This window comes from Rhinolophus hipposideros, assembly GCF_964194185.1.
Source record: "Rhinolophus hipposideros genome assembly, chromosome: 13".
Taxonomy (NCBI): domain Eukaryota; kingdom Metazoa; phylum Chordata; class Mammalia; order Chiroptera; family Rhinolophidae; genus Rhinolophus; species Rhinolophus hipposideros.
Window position 1 is genome coordinate 67956863 of NC_138059.1, and position 15351 is coordinate 67972213.

Below are 15351 nucleotides of genomic sequence, written 5' to 3' on the forward strand. Positions count from 1 at the left end.
TTCTCATCTGTAAAGTGATGACAGTAAAAGTGATCTCATAGTCTTGATGGGAGTAAAAATGTCTTATAAGGTGAAGCAGTCTAGAAATTTTAGTTATGATAGTGAAAGCCTATCTTGAATCTATAAATAAACAGCTAAATTAAAGCACAGATTTTCTTCATTTATATTAACTTTACACTGAACATGTATATCTTACTGGTAATCTAAAACTGATTGTCTCTCGCGGGGGGTTGTTTTTGTTATTATCTGATTGGCAAAAGATCAGTGATGAAGATAAGAAAAGCGAGTGTGGCTTCAGTGTTTAGCCAACAGATAGCTGGAAACACAGGTGTGCCCTCAGCCTTTACAGTACGAATGTGAGGTGGTGGGAGAAACCTGATTGTGCTAAGTACATGATGAGATTCTTGGTGTTGTCTCATTTACTGTTAATACGAGGTGTGATTAAAAAAAAAACACACGATGAATATTTAAATTTAAAAAATGTATTTATTTATTTATTTATTTTATTAGTTTCAGGTGAAAAAAATGTATTTTTTTATCACACCTTGCAAGCAGCCCACCTGCAACTGTTGACCCATGCATCTCAGCTTTGACATACACAACATCTGTGGAGCATGTCACATGCTGTATCGCAAACAGAATCGAATCAAAATCAAGGGAGCTTCCCTTAATCCCTCCTGTCTTTCATGGACAGCCCATTGGCAGCTACTGTCTCAAAAAGGTACTTGCCACTGTATTATTCTTTCCTACTATGGGCTTATAGACCACTATTGGGGAAAAATGTGCATAATACATGGAGTGCTTCTGTTTAAGGAAACATCTGTTCTGTGCTCTTTTAGGTTTTGAAACAAGCACCGCATCAAAAAGGTCTGGTCTTCACTCGTCTTTACTGGGTGGGGAGGGGGGCTAAGAATCAGCACCAAGTTCCTGAGAAGCAGCTCCCCTTCCCAATTCCCAGCCCACTTTCCCCAGCATATGCATATTCTTATATGCATATGCTTATACAAATGCTGTTAGTGTGAGTCTGTATGTGTATATATATATATATATATATATATATATATATATATATATATAACCTTAATGACATGTCAGGATATGTCACTATTGGCGATGAGGACGAATGATAACACCTTCATCTGTTCTCATTTGCTTCCCATATGTGTGTAATCCATTTGGATGGATCCGAGTAGTCGACTAGATGTTCAGTACAAAGTATAATTTCCTAGGTTAGACCATAAATACAAATGCGTCCGTAAATCTTCTCAGCCTTCTATAAAATTGGACATAGATCATCATATGAACATACAGATGTATTTTCTCTTAAAGTTTGGAGTTCATTTTCTTTACTTAGTGTGCAAATGTACATGTTTTAAAAGACTGAGATGTCATCATACTCTATTTCAAACTGTTTAACAAAAAGTAACCATGAAAATCTAACTCAGAAGAAGCTCGGGATTCATCCTACTTCTTACTCTTCACTGAAGTCAAGTTCAAGTGCCACACTCTGACGCTGGGACACAGGCCAGGTCTCCTGGTGGTATATAACATCTTGTGGGGAGGAATTTAGCAAAGAACACATATTAAATCAGTGCAGTCATAGCACAGCTCCTTGGGCTCTTGAGGCAGATGGTGGGACAGCCATGAGTGAGGAACAGGGCGTCCAACAGGGAAATAGATGTGACTTTCTCATGACCTCCACCCTGCCACGTGGATCAGTTATGGAGGATTCTGGTGCTAGTCAACAAAGAAGTCCTCCTAAAACAGGCTTGCATGTTGATCCACTAAATAGACTAGAAAAATGTACTTGGATCAAAAGGTAAAAATAGAAAAGGTGCGTCCATTTTCATGCTTCATAAAGATATATATATATATGTATATTATATATTATGTATGTATATTACATACATAATATATAATATGTACATATACATACGTATATATTATAATGTATATATGTATATATGTATATATAAAATATGTATTACACACACACACACACACACACACATATATATATAAAATACCTTTCTGTAAATTTACTATGTTTGGACTTCCAAGCTTTGCAGGTTGGATAATGGAGTGTCAATAAAGCTAATTAAACATTTCCATAAACCACAGAACTGAAAGGGACTTGGAGAAATCATCTGTTGACATTTAAGTACCTACTGTGCAAAGCGGAAAGCCAGATTTGCATCCAACAATACCACCTGGTTAGTCCACCGGTTTTTATAACGTGGCAAATTGTTCTTGTGCAATAGTTCCTTTTTATGAAATTGGGTGGATACTGTCAACGTTATAATGAGCCAGCCTTTTTCTCACCTCCTTTGCGCTGGAGGAGCTCCATTGTAACAGATGTTTCCCTCTTTAGTGCTGAGGTAAAAATGCCTGTATCTTGACACAGGCAGGCAGCACTTGGCTTTGGAACAGTAAGTCTTCCATCGGGTTATTCCTTCAGTTTCAGTCACTGGCTTAACTAGGACTGTTTCTTCCAAGCTCAACAACATGGTATCCAAACGCTATTTCTCCATTAGTCACCTGGTTCCACACTCCAGAATGCAATTCAGACTTGGAAACAAGTGTGTAGCCATGACCTTTTAGGTCTACCATGGTCTGGTGGAAAGCGGACTGGAAGAGTGTTAGTTTTCACCAATTTGCTAGATGACCTTTGACAAATTACGTGACCCCAACGTGCTTCATTTTCCTTTCTACACAGAGAATGTGAAGGCAATAATATATAGCTTCCTGCCCTCCCCTATAGGATTCTGTGAGGTTCAACGGAAATAACTGTTTGCTTACATTCTATTTTGACTTGTTGATGCCGAAATGTCTTCCCTTTCTGTGCTGGTAGAAACATGTCACCACATTTATAATGAAAATTGCTGAAAAAGGATTTAGTAGCCGTTTACTCCACTCTTACTCTGTAGAACACATTTTATTCCATTAAAAGATGATGCCTGGTATGTTTTTAAATGATAAAAACATAAGATTCAGAATTCAGACCCAGCTTGAAATTGTGACATAGCTAATTAAAAAGCTCCTGCTTCATTTCCAGAGACTTTGCCTTATTGAGCTTCCTACATCTGAGCTTATTAATGCCCTTTCACCTTATACTTAGCTCCATCCAATAGAAGAGACAAAATTGGCTGTGGCAGGGAACATTCTAACAACCAGAGGCACATTCTTACTCCTCATATCTAATGACTCATAGACATCTGCTAAGAGCCCACATTGTTGAATTTGTCGACTTCCTGCAAATAAGATCTAGGAATCAGTATTACCAGTTCGGGTAGCCAGGGTGTGTGTGCTTCACCTCACAGCTCTACCAACCCTGCACCCCTTTTGAATGAGAAGTGCAGTTACCATTCAGGTCTGGAGTTCTCATCAAAACTCCACCCTAGCATAGTTTCTGGAATACAGCAGGCAATCGACATTTGTGAATGATTAGGGGACTCTCCACTCTGCTTTGGTTTCTCTGTTCTCCTCCTTAAAACTGACTCCTTTCCTTCATAAATTGAGGTCTGAATGGCTGACAGACAGGATGTATCCTTTAAATGACAACCATCCATTTGTCTGACAAGCATTTCCGAATTACCTAAAGTCGTGCTCCAAATTCCAAGTGGAAATATGTGGATCTGATCATTTCCAGATTCCTAAAGTAAATTTTCAGGTCATCTGGACACCAGTGGCCTGATCACTGGAACCTCTGAAGTAAAATTTTCAAGCCAGATCAATTCCCTCATCTCTATTCCATTTTGATTTCTGAATCTCCTCGAAAGCTGAAACTCCTCCCAGGCATTGAAAAACATGTATTGCTCATCTACTATGTGTCAAGCATAGTGTCTGGGGAGAATTATAATGAGCTCCCATGTACTTAATATTTTCTATGTATTAGTCATTGTTCTCAGTGCTCTCTTCATCCTCACAACATCTCATGAGGAGGCAGCATTGCAATTTCCTTTTACAGATACGAGAATGGAGGCCCAAGGAGGTTAACTTATTTGCCCAAGGTTACATGCCTAGTAAGTGTTAGGGCTAGAATCTGACTGTGGGCAGGCTGATTCCGGAAACTGTGCTCTTAAGTACTATGTTATACTGAGACTAGGAAGAAATTATAGATTGTTTCCTAGAAAAGGTGATGTTTGAGATGGGATTGAAAGAATAAGTAGAAATGACCTGGGCAATCAGTTGGGGAAAGGGCAGTCCCAAAAGACAAGACCACGTGCAGATATATGGGAGTGTGACAGTACATAGATGATTTGGGAAGGGTGACAACTTTAGCCTAGAGCAAGGGTATAGATTGATGGAGCAATGGCAGATAACTCTAGAAATATAGGGCAGAGTAAGAAGAGTCAGATATAATGGCTTAGCTGTTTGGATTTTATTATGATATCAATGAGGGAAGATCAAAGTAGTTTAAGCAAAGGAGTGACATAGAGAGTTCTGCACTTAGACATGGGCAAGAAGAATCCTTGACCTGGAGCCATGCATATCACAAACGTACACACAAATTTTGTTAAAAGACATCTGGGCCCTCTAGTAAGGTGATCAACTCATCCTGACTTACCTGGGACTTTCTCAGGTTTCACACTGAACATCCTGCATCCCAGAAACATCCATCAGTCCTAGGCGAACCAGAAAGGTTAGTCAGCTTAACCTCTGTTATCTGTGATCTGGCTTTTGGTGCTGGTACACTGTGGTCACAGCACACTGTGACCCATAACCCTGCATACCTACTCTCATGACTAAACACATTCAGACTCCAGAAAAATGTTTCTCTACATAATTTTCCCACATATCCTCAAAGCAAAAACCATGGCGTATGGTGGGTCGTGCCTCTACTGATATTGCAGACAGACACTACTTTGGAGTATAGGAAGAATTTGAGCTGCGGAAATACTTAGGAAAGAAAAAAAGGAAATTTTCATCAACTTGTCAAATTCTTCCCTTCAGATACCATAAGTATAATGGGTTCTGGAAACTACATATTGTATTGCTTTCCAGTTGGGCCAAGCATTCATTTTCTTGCTTCTTATTGTATTTCAATTCAAGGTATGGAGACACTCACAAAATGATTTGGTTTATGCAGTAGTTACATCTGGCAATTTTGCATTATTAAGCAATTTATAACTCTTAAAATTATGTAAATAAGCGTGATACACCATAAAAGATGAATGAGTGTGACCCCAACTCTTTATATTATGTGCGGATAGGAGAAGTCATAAAAGGTGATATGATTAATGCTGATTTATATAATAAAATTAAAATATTTTGTACTATTTACTGTAACAATAATAATAATTTATCATGGGTAGCCCTATTCTAGAGTGAATATTACATGTAAAATTTGTTCTTCTCTGATTTAAGTACTTCTATAAGAATTTTATTGATAGTTCCAATCGCCACTGTCTCAGCAGAGAAAAGTTCCTCCAAATTGCTATTAATAAACACCTATTTAAGAGCCACAGCAACTCAAGGAAAGCTTTCTAATTTGATATTACTGTCAACAGAATACAAATTATGAGAAAATTTTGATAATAGCAATATTTATAATTTTGCAAAAATGAATTCAAGAAAGAAAGTTTATTGAAAAAAATTGATTACTGAATTATTATATCTTTATTACTTAGGTAAATATTATTACCCCAGCATCAGAAATTCCAGACATGTGCAGCAGCAATTACTATTATCTGATAATTTGCCAAACAGTAGTTGCATCAAACGTAGATTTGCAATATATTATTATTTTGTTGTTATAAAAGTATATTTTAAGGTAGGAGGATATTATTGATTTTAATTAAAAGTTTGTTACATTTGCCTATCACTTTTACTATCACTTTTACATATTTAGACATGAGATATATGAGCTCTCATTTGTACTCTGATTCCAAGCCCACTGCTCTTGGTTGGCAGCAGGCTTTGACAAAGGTGATTAAATATACATATTGTAAAGACTATTCTGCCAGCAGTTTAAATCCTGGATTGGAGGAGAATGACAGTAAAGAGAGAGAGAGAGACCAATTAAGAAGAATTTATCTCCATTTGGCATTGGAGCGTGGGCTCACAATGACTTTGAAATTTCTGACTTATATACCAGAAATATGTATGCATATATATGTGTCATATATGTATGCATATGTGTGTATATTTATGTATGTGACTGGAGATTAGAAGTCTGAATTCCACATTTGCAATTTTGTGTCATCAAAATGCATAAAGATCAGTGTCACAAGGAAGAATGTATATTGAGTATGACAGAAACAAAGGAAAGAGCTGGTTTTAAAATAGAGGAAGGAGTTAACCTGTGTTAAATGCTGTGATATACCAAAAACAAGTTAAAAATTAAAAATTGTCAATGGAGAGCATTAACAGAAAAAAGCAAATTGCAGTGACTGAGGTATAAATGGGAGATAAATCATCGGAGACTATGAGATAAGATTGCTTTTCTCAGAAGTTTGGTGGTGGAGGGAAAAATATTCTGCTGAAAGTAATTGTGACAATATGGCAATATTTGAGAGAAGCAAGAGTTCAAGAAAAATGTGTTTTTATTTTTCGAGTTTGGAATATTATAAAGATTTTATGTTTCAAGTGGAAAGAAATAACAGCTGAGGCTGAAGACAGAGGAACGTTGATGACCAATAGCCAAAGAGTAGAGCTTGATAAATCCTGAGCAGATACAGAGTGATTCACCTATAATGCAAAACAAACAAACAAAAAAACTGTTGAAACTGGAGAGAAGGAGAATGGATGTGAAGTAAACCCTTGCCTAAGTGGAAAATATTTTCGTTGCAAGTAACGGCCACCCATTCAAACTAGTTTAATAAAAGGAGGGTGGAGTATAAGGGTCAGAGGTATCTGCTAGGAACTCAAAAAGCTCACTTCACTAGGGGAAGTGAAACAGGAACCAGAAACTGATCAACCTCCAAAATCACTGTCTCCAGGACTGTCATTCTCTCACCGCTGCCTCCTTTGGTACCTCTGTTTCAATGTCGCTTTCACTGCTTTTCCATGGGCACGTGGCTACTGAGTTTACATATGGCATTTTAAACAATCACCAAAGACTGCCTATGATGTCTGAAACCAAATTTCAAATTCCCAGGAGAGGTCCTCTAATTCGTCCAACTTGAGGTAATGTGCTAATGCGGTCATCTGTGGGCAGGAGACCAGTCAGAATCATGTTATCGAACTTCAGCAACAAAGAACCCATCTCTGCAAGTAAATATCTGAATATCCCGTGTCTCCCTCAAATCATTTATTACAATGTGGGTGAGTTTATTAGTGAGGGAGGGATAAGAATGGAAGGAATTCCTGTCAGGTAGCCTCTATTTAGTCATTAAGTTAAGAAGCGGGGTTTTCTGCTGAGTGTGATTGTGGAAATGTTGCATAAAAGGATTTTAATGAGAGTAAAGAAGGTCGACATGACTGTTTTGAGAAATGGAAGCTGTATCTCTTTGGGGACTTAAGAAATTTCAGTAAGACAGCATTGGGTTTCCAGTGGAGACTAAAGAACATGAATCTATCATGGAGCCAACCCAAATTATTGTTTATATAGAAATTCTTGGCAACCGTTCTGTACGAGAGGCTGATCCAGGATTAGAATATTTTCAGGAGGTGTTGTAGAATTTTGTCAAGTTTGTATAGAAGGACTAACGGACAAGACAATGAGATATTAGCAGTCTAGTTAGTGGTTTAAGTAATGAGGATTTAGGAGAGGTGGGGGGAGCGAGGGAAAGGGTGGGGGAGGAGTGGGAGAGACAGGAGAGAGAGAGAGAGAGAGAGAGAGAGAGAGAGAGAGAGAGAGAGAGAGAGAGAGAACAAAAGTGAAGAAGACTCATGAACTAAAACTATGTCTTAAAAGATTGTAAACATAAACATGAAGGAGCTGATGGAAGTGAAGTTGTATTAGAGAGTTGAACATTACAATGTATATTTTGGAATGTTGGGTAGTTCTTAGTAATGACCGGTTCTAAGATGTGACCATGGGTATAGTTGGCTGCAGTAGAGTTGAGGTGCAGCCCACTGACATTAAGAATGGCACCAAATTACTATACAAGGTTGTTGGCTAAGTCCACATAGACATTGAGGTCATCTAGGATGATAGTGGGATTTGTGGGTGAGGAAAAACTGTACCCACAAATCCCATCAGCTGCAATAAATAAATACTGGCCATGAAGACATTGGATACCAACATTGAGGTGGAAGGTGGAATAACATAACAGCATAAACTTACAAAAGAAATACTTGTATTTATTTGAATGGGGTGGAATAATGCCTTGGATGGCAAAGAAGTCAAATTTTAACACTCTTCCCTCCTAGATTGCAAAGTATAGAATTTTTGACAATAAGCAATCTCCATTTAAAGATACAATAGGGGAAGAAGAATTCTTCGGAGGCTCAGGCTTTAACTTTAAGAAGAGATGGAAGGTTTAAACGAGTTAGAGGTTTCTTTAGCATGGAATGGAATTATATCTGGCTCAGGTGTAATTAGATCATATCAGGAAATTCCTGGGAGGTGGAAAGAGTATCAATAATAATAAAAAAATCATAATATCTTTCTTTTCTGTGATCCAGATACCTCCAAGTATCTTACCTGTAATGTTATCTCATTTTAAATCATCACAAGAACCCATTTTACAGATAAGAGAACAGAGGCATCAACGGATTAAGCAACTTGCCCAAACTTAAGCAGGTAAGAGGTAAAACTCATGTTTCAAGCCAGAAAGTCTAATACCTGAGCTCACTCTTAGCTAAATGATGAAAATATGCAGGTTAGGAGAGAAAAGATGACAAATTGAGGAACTCAACTATGGAAATGAAAGGAAGACTGGAAGTTCTTGCATTCTGACTAGCAGCACAGGACAGTATCAGGACCAGAAAATTTATTTGGTCATAATGCTCCCTGACAAATGTAAATGCCAGTATAAGAGGTGCAACAGTGCACCTCAAAACCAAAACACTAATTTGAAAAGATAGGTGTACCCATCCCTATGTTCACTACAACACAATTTACAATAGCAAATATGGAAGCAACAGAAATGCCCATCAGTAGACAATCGGATAAAGATGTGGTATATACGAGTATGAAGAATGGAATATTACTCAGCCATAAAAAATGGGATCGTAACCGTTTGTGACAACATGGATGGACCTAGAGGGTATAGTGCTGAGTGGAATAAGTCATACACAGAGAGACAAATACCATATGATCTCATTTATATGTGGAATCTAAAGAACAAAATAAACAACAACAACATAACAGACTCACGATGCAGAGAACAAACTAATGGTCATCAGATTGGAAGCTGGTGGGAACTGGGTAAGAAAAATGAAGAGATTAAGAAGTACAAACTGGTAGTTACAAAATAGTCACAGAGATGTAAAGTATGGCATATGGAATATAGTCAATCATATGATAATAACTATATATAGTGCCAAGTGCATACTAGACTTATCAGGGGGCATCACTTCGTAAATTATAAAGGTCTAAGCACTGTGCTGTACACCTGAAAGTAATATAAAATAATATTGAATGTCAATTATAATTGAAAAATAAAAATAGTAATAATAAAAAATGAAAAAAAGTCACATACACAAAAGCAAACAAACAAAAAACAAAACAAAACAACAGCAACAAAAAACCGGCACACTTTTCTCAGTTTCATAGAAAGTTTTGGTGAGCAGGTGTTACATACCTCAGAGTGCAGAAACTTAATTTTAGTCCAAGTATATAGGTGAAAGAATTAGTTGTTTAAGAAATCTTCATCCTCTTTTAAAGAGAGGCTATAATCCTTTCTCCAAAGAGGAGTTTAAATAATCAAACATCTTTGAAAGAATTCTAGTCTAGTTACGCATCTAACCAAATTAGTTGACAACCTATTTTTCCTTTCCTTAAATAGCTGCCAATGATTTTTACATCTTATGATATGGCTCCAGATTGGTTAAATCACATAATCTCTGTGAACATTAGTGCCTTCACTAACAAAATATGAATAAATAATATAAATTAGAGTCATGGGGAAATATCAAACCTTGCATATGAAAAATATTGGAAAACGTCATAGCACTAAAGAATAAAAGTTATTCCTATTATAAATAATATTCAGCATTTTCTATTATTTACACTTATTATCTCTTTCAACCCTCATAACATTTAGACATAAGTATTACAGTATCTCTACTTCACATTTGGAGAAAATTAGTCTTAAATGCCAAACATTAAATCATGGAGATAGGATTCAAATCCATTATGTCCGACCTCACAGCAATGCTCTTCACGTATGCCTTTAATACCAATGAAGCATACTTTGGGTAAACATCAGTGCTATTTAACAGTGAGCAGAATTATTATAGCCCATTGGTATAGTCAGATTTCAAAATATAATGTCCCTAGCTGTCTGGCTTAAATATAAACAATTTAATGCAAAAATAGAAAAAAAATATCATTAAACCTAGGACAACGATTATTTCCAACCTTATATTTTAAGCACATGTATTTCAGCCCAATATAACTAAGGCTTCATGCAGCAGATTTATATGAGTCACACATTGTGTGATTATATGCCCCAGGTGACTCAAGTGTTGATTTGTGCTATTGCCATGGCATAATTTTATACCTTTTACCCTCAAAAGCTTCCTGGTTTGGACCATTAATTACATGAACACCCTAATTCCATGTTTCTCACTAAACCTGGAGGTGCTAGGTCCTACCATTGCTCCCGCCCAAGATAGGCTCTTCTGGTACACCTAGACGGGATAGTCTATGGTCAGTGGAATACCCATCCTCTAAATATAATGAAACATTTATAGGATGCGTCCTGTATTCTAAAGCTCTTTTAGTAGGAACTTAGGTTAATTTTAATTGGAAAAAAATCGGGAACCATGAGTTATAAGAAACAGCACTTTCGTATCCCTATATTCTTATATGGATATGATTTAAACAATGTTTTTTATTTATCATATCAAATGTCATTACAGTTAATTTTGACTACATAGTTAATATGGGGTAACCTATGATAACCTGTCCCTAATGATACATTGTCTAATGTTGTCTTTCTAAAATTTTCACACTCAGACAATTACTCTTTGTTTGACTTTATCTTTACACTGAAATTTGCTTTCTTTTGACACTGTTCTTTGCAATGAATACTGTAATTTCTCCTGCCTAAGGCAATACAGTTTTGATCCTGTAACACTTGAAGATTCATCATGTCACGTTAAAGATACTATTATTTTTCTCGATATTTTATCTTTTTCATATATTTAAAAATATAATACTAATATAAGGCTTTTAAAGTGTAACTCAGAATAATTAATAACAACAATGAAACACATAAAAAGTTTGAATTTTGCTTGTTTCTTTGAACCCTTCCCAGTGTAAAAGAGCTTACTCAGTTCTTCCACTTGAAAGGATTAAATTAGAATATAGCTTATGTCAACATGGAAGAATTTTAGATCAAGTATCTTTAACAACACTGTTTTCTCCGAACAGGAAACAACAGCAAACAAGTTAAGAGAAACTGTTTAGATAGAGTAACTTGAAACTGTGGAAATACAGATAAATTCATAAGAAAAAGTTAAATAATATTTACCAACCTAATAATTCACACTTGGATGGCTTTTTTAAAGCGAAATACCTTCTTTCTGAGTTTGATACACAGAGTTTCCCAGTAGAGGGCTCCACAAGACTGAAATATGTTATATATTCCACAGAATTGAGGCGGTTCCTCTTGTGAAGCCATTTTATGATTATACCCAACATAGTAAATAGCATTTTGAAATCCCACCCATAGCGTTTTTCACAATCCCCTACAGTAGATTGAGACTTTTTAAAAATGATGATCCAGTACTGATTACCGTGGGATCATTAGTTTGATTTTAACACCCTAAAGTACATGTAAACTTGTTAGTTTCTCTACACTCTTGTCTGATGATACTAAGCAATCTACTGTCTGAACTGCAGGACTCATGTGGACAAAAGAAGCTGTTTCCTTGGAAACGAGTACCTGAAAGCTCTTGGAACATCTCGCTAGGAGTTAATTTGTTTCAGATGGAGAAAGGTGATTACTTATGAGCCAGAGAGAGAGGAGAGATAGAGAGAGGAAGAAAGGGGGGTGGGAGGGGAGAGAGAGAGGGGGAGAGAGAGAGAGAGAGAGAGAGAGAGAGAGAGAGAGAGGAACTCATAGGCATTTTCTTATCATCACTTTTAATTTTTTCAAAAATGTGGAGTAGATGGCAGCAGCAAGAGTAAACATTAATGACATTGTCACTATCTTAGATTATAACTCTACAGCAATTCTTACCTATATGTAGTAAAAACATAGTGGGGACAGAAAAAAAAAGAATTCCTAATTGAACCAAAGTAGTCAAAAGTGTGCTGCCCTGCCCGTCCCAACTTCACAATTTGCTGGAAATTTTCCAATGCTCTGCTTCATTTAATGCTGATCATTATAAAGTGCAGATGTTTACCACTTGGGTTGAATTACCTATAAAAGATAATGACCTGTCATTTAAGAAAGATGGAATTTCTGACTCATCGACTTGAACATTTTTCCCAGTTATAGTGAAGTATTAATCCTGCTAAATCTACTCTTTTGCTTGACTCCTTGCCTGCTTTGTCCCTTCTAGCATGTATTCTTTAAGACGTGTATTGTATTCAGGCCTATGGAAGCTTCTTCAGTTCTAGACATATGGTTGTAAGTCTTCAGTGAGTCTGTTAGTTAATTGGTTGATTGTTGGCATTGCTATAATGGTTGAGTTGTGGTTTGGAACTATAGAATTGAATAAAGCAAATCACTGCATGTGTGAAAGAAAACTTAGGACCTATTTTATAGCACATTCCTAATGAACCAAGTTAATCAGACAACAGAGATCATACAAATTAACTGGACTCAAAAAAAACAAAGCACACTAAATCATTTCAGTACATAAGTTTATTAATAGCAGTGATTGTGTTAATTAAATTTTATACAGTTTTTTTAGTTCAGTATGGTCTAATATAAGTAAATATAACTTAACCTAAAATATTTGACATTAAAATTAAAGCCAGGTGTCTACACTGTAAAATCATGGGGATAGTAATTCTATACTTGGGTAGATGGCATTGATAATATTATCTCTTGTCTTTTTCTACAGATTTTTAGAAATACGAATTCACATTTTCTGTAATTGTATATTCACAAAGAGAAAGAAATGACTAGTTTAATAAAGCCTTTTCCTTGCTATTTAACTGTATTTTCATGTAAGATTCTTAAGGAAATTCCATAAAGGAGAAGGAAATATTAATTCTTGGGGATGTTGATCAACATCATTCAGATATTCTCAATCTTATATCTTAAAGTTCTTATAAAATATTCTAAACCAATAAACAAAATTGTCATACAGATAAATTATTGTTAAGTATACGAAATATCAATTGATTCTGCTCATTCAAATAATTACAATATAGTTTTTATGAAGGAGGCGTTACATTTAGTTTATGATAGTAATGGAGTTTTTAAATATCCCCAAGTTCCATGGAAAAGCTACTGGATCACCATAAATACATAGGTATTGACCTTCACAAGTAAAAGACATATGTTAAAAAAAGCAAAATTCCATTTGGCCTCTTTTTCTAAACACATAATTTAGAGTAGCATAAACATGTACTTAAATATCACCCAACCATCATTAATGTTGGGATCTATTTAAGTAATTAGAATATACTATTGTCTTAGTCGGCTTGGGTTTCTAAAGCAAAATACCATGGACTGGGTAGATTAACTATTATTTCTCATAGTTCTTGAGTCTGGGAGATCCAAGATCAAGGTATTGGCCCTTGCTATGTCTGATGAGGGTCTTCTTCCTGGCTTGCAGGTAAACATCTTCTTGCCATGTCCTCACATGGCAGAGAGAGGGAGACAGACAGCTTTCGTCCCTTCCTCTTATAAGGACACTGATCCAATCGTGGGGTCTCCATTCTTATTACCCTATCGAAACCTAATTACCTCCCATAGGTCCCATCCCCAAATAATATTACATTGGAAATCAGGGCTTCAGCATATGAATTTGAGCACAAACATACAGTCCATGGCAATCAATTAATCTACCTTCCTTTTAAGACATGTAAGAATTGAAAACACTATGTTGAGGGGTTTACATACAATACTTCTGAGCAAGGATAAAATTCATAATTCTAGACATGTCATTTTCCGAAAAAGCACATCATATCATGAGCCTACCCACATACTCTGCTTTTTCCAGAACCATCTTTTAAAAGAGAAATTTTGGTGAAAATTTCCATTAAAAAGAAATACTGCTATGCTGCTTAATAATACAAATATGGACTCCATCCTAAAAGGAACTGTTCTTCTAGAATATAAGACAGGAAAATATTTATCTTCCTTCTTATAGGTTTACACTGTGGTATCTCTAAGAATTAAAGTCTATCTATGGGTTTTGTGTATGTGGATGTGTGTGTATGAGAAAAAGAAATAAATGTCAATGATATACGTAGACTTGTCGAAACATTGGATATAACTCTAACCAGCATACGCAGTCATTCAACAATCTTTACTGAGTGTTTACTTGTGCTACATATCATTTTAAAGTTTGTATACGTCACTAAACAAATAAATTTCTCAGGCTTTGTTTTGCTTAGAGACAGATGGGAAGATTTCAACTGGGATTAGACATGGGGTATTACCATCACCCTTCAATTGTGTGATGTACCAAGGGTGTCCATAGCAAGCCTAGACAGTTCTTGTCTTGGAGTGCTAAGGGCAATGTTGGTTTGGCCTGCTAAGATCAGCCCTCTGACTACTCCAACCTCACTGAGACCCTCATGCCATGGTGCTGTCCTTAGCTTAGTGTGTCACGTGTACAAATGTACTGCTGAATGCTCCTGTGTCCTATGGACTGCTTGGTGGGGAAAGGTGGAGAAGAGAACTGGACCGAGGTTGAGGCCAAATCCTGTGAGTGGGATGTGATACCTTCATGGTACCAATGGGAGCATGAGCTCCAGGCCAAACCCAACAAAGAGTGAAGTAAGCAGTAGAATAGGACGTACTAGACAGACAACTCTGAGAAGCAGCTGTCAAGTGAATAATGCCGAAGTGGATTTTACACAATCCCCCGTCTTTTTTCCGCACAAATACCCTCTGTTAAAGTGGCTCTTGTATAGTAAGGACCTGACATTTTATTTGCTGCAGCTACTTGCATGCCCTTCACAAGTGAATATGTAATTCATCATTCCCTTTTATGGAAGTGTCCTAATTTTTCAGAAACTTGAAGTGACCTGTCGAAATGTAAGCTCCTTATGGGTGAGAATTACATTTATCTTATTTATTGCAATGCCCCCGACACCTTGAATTATCC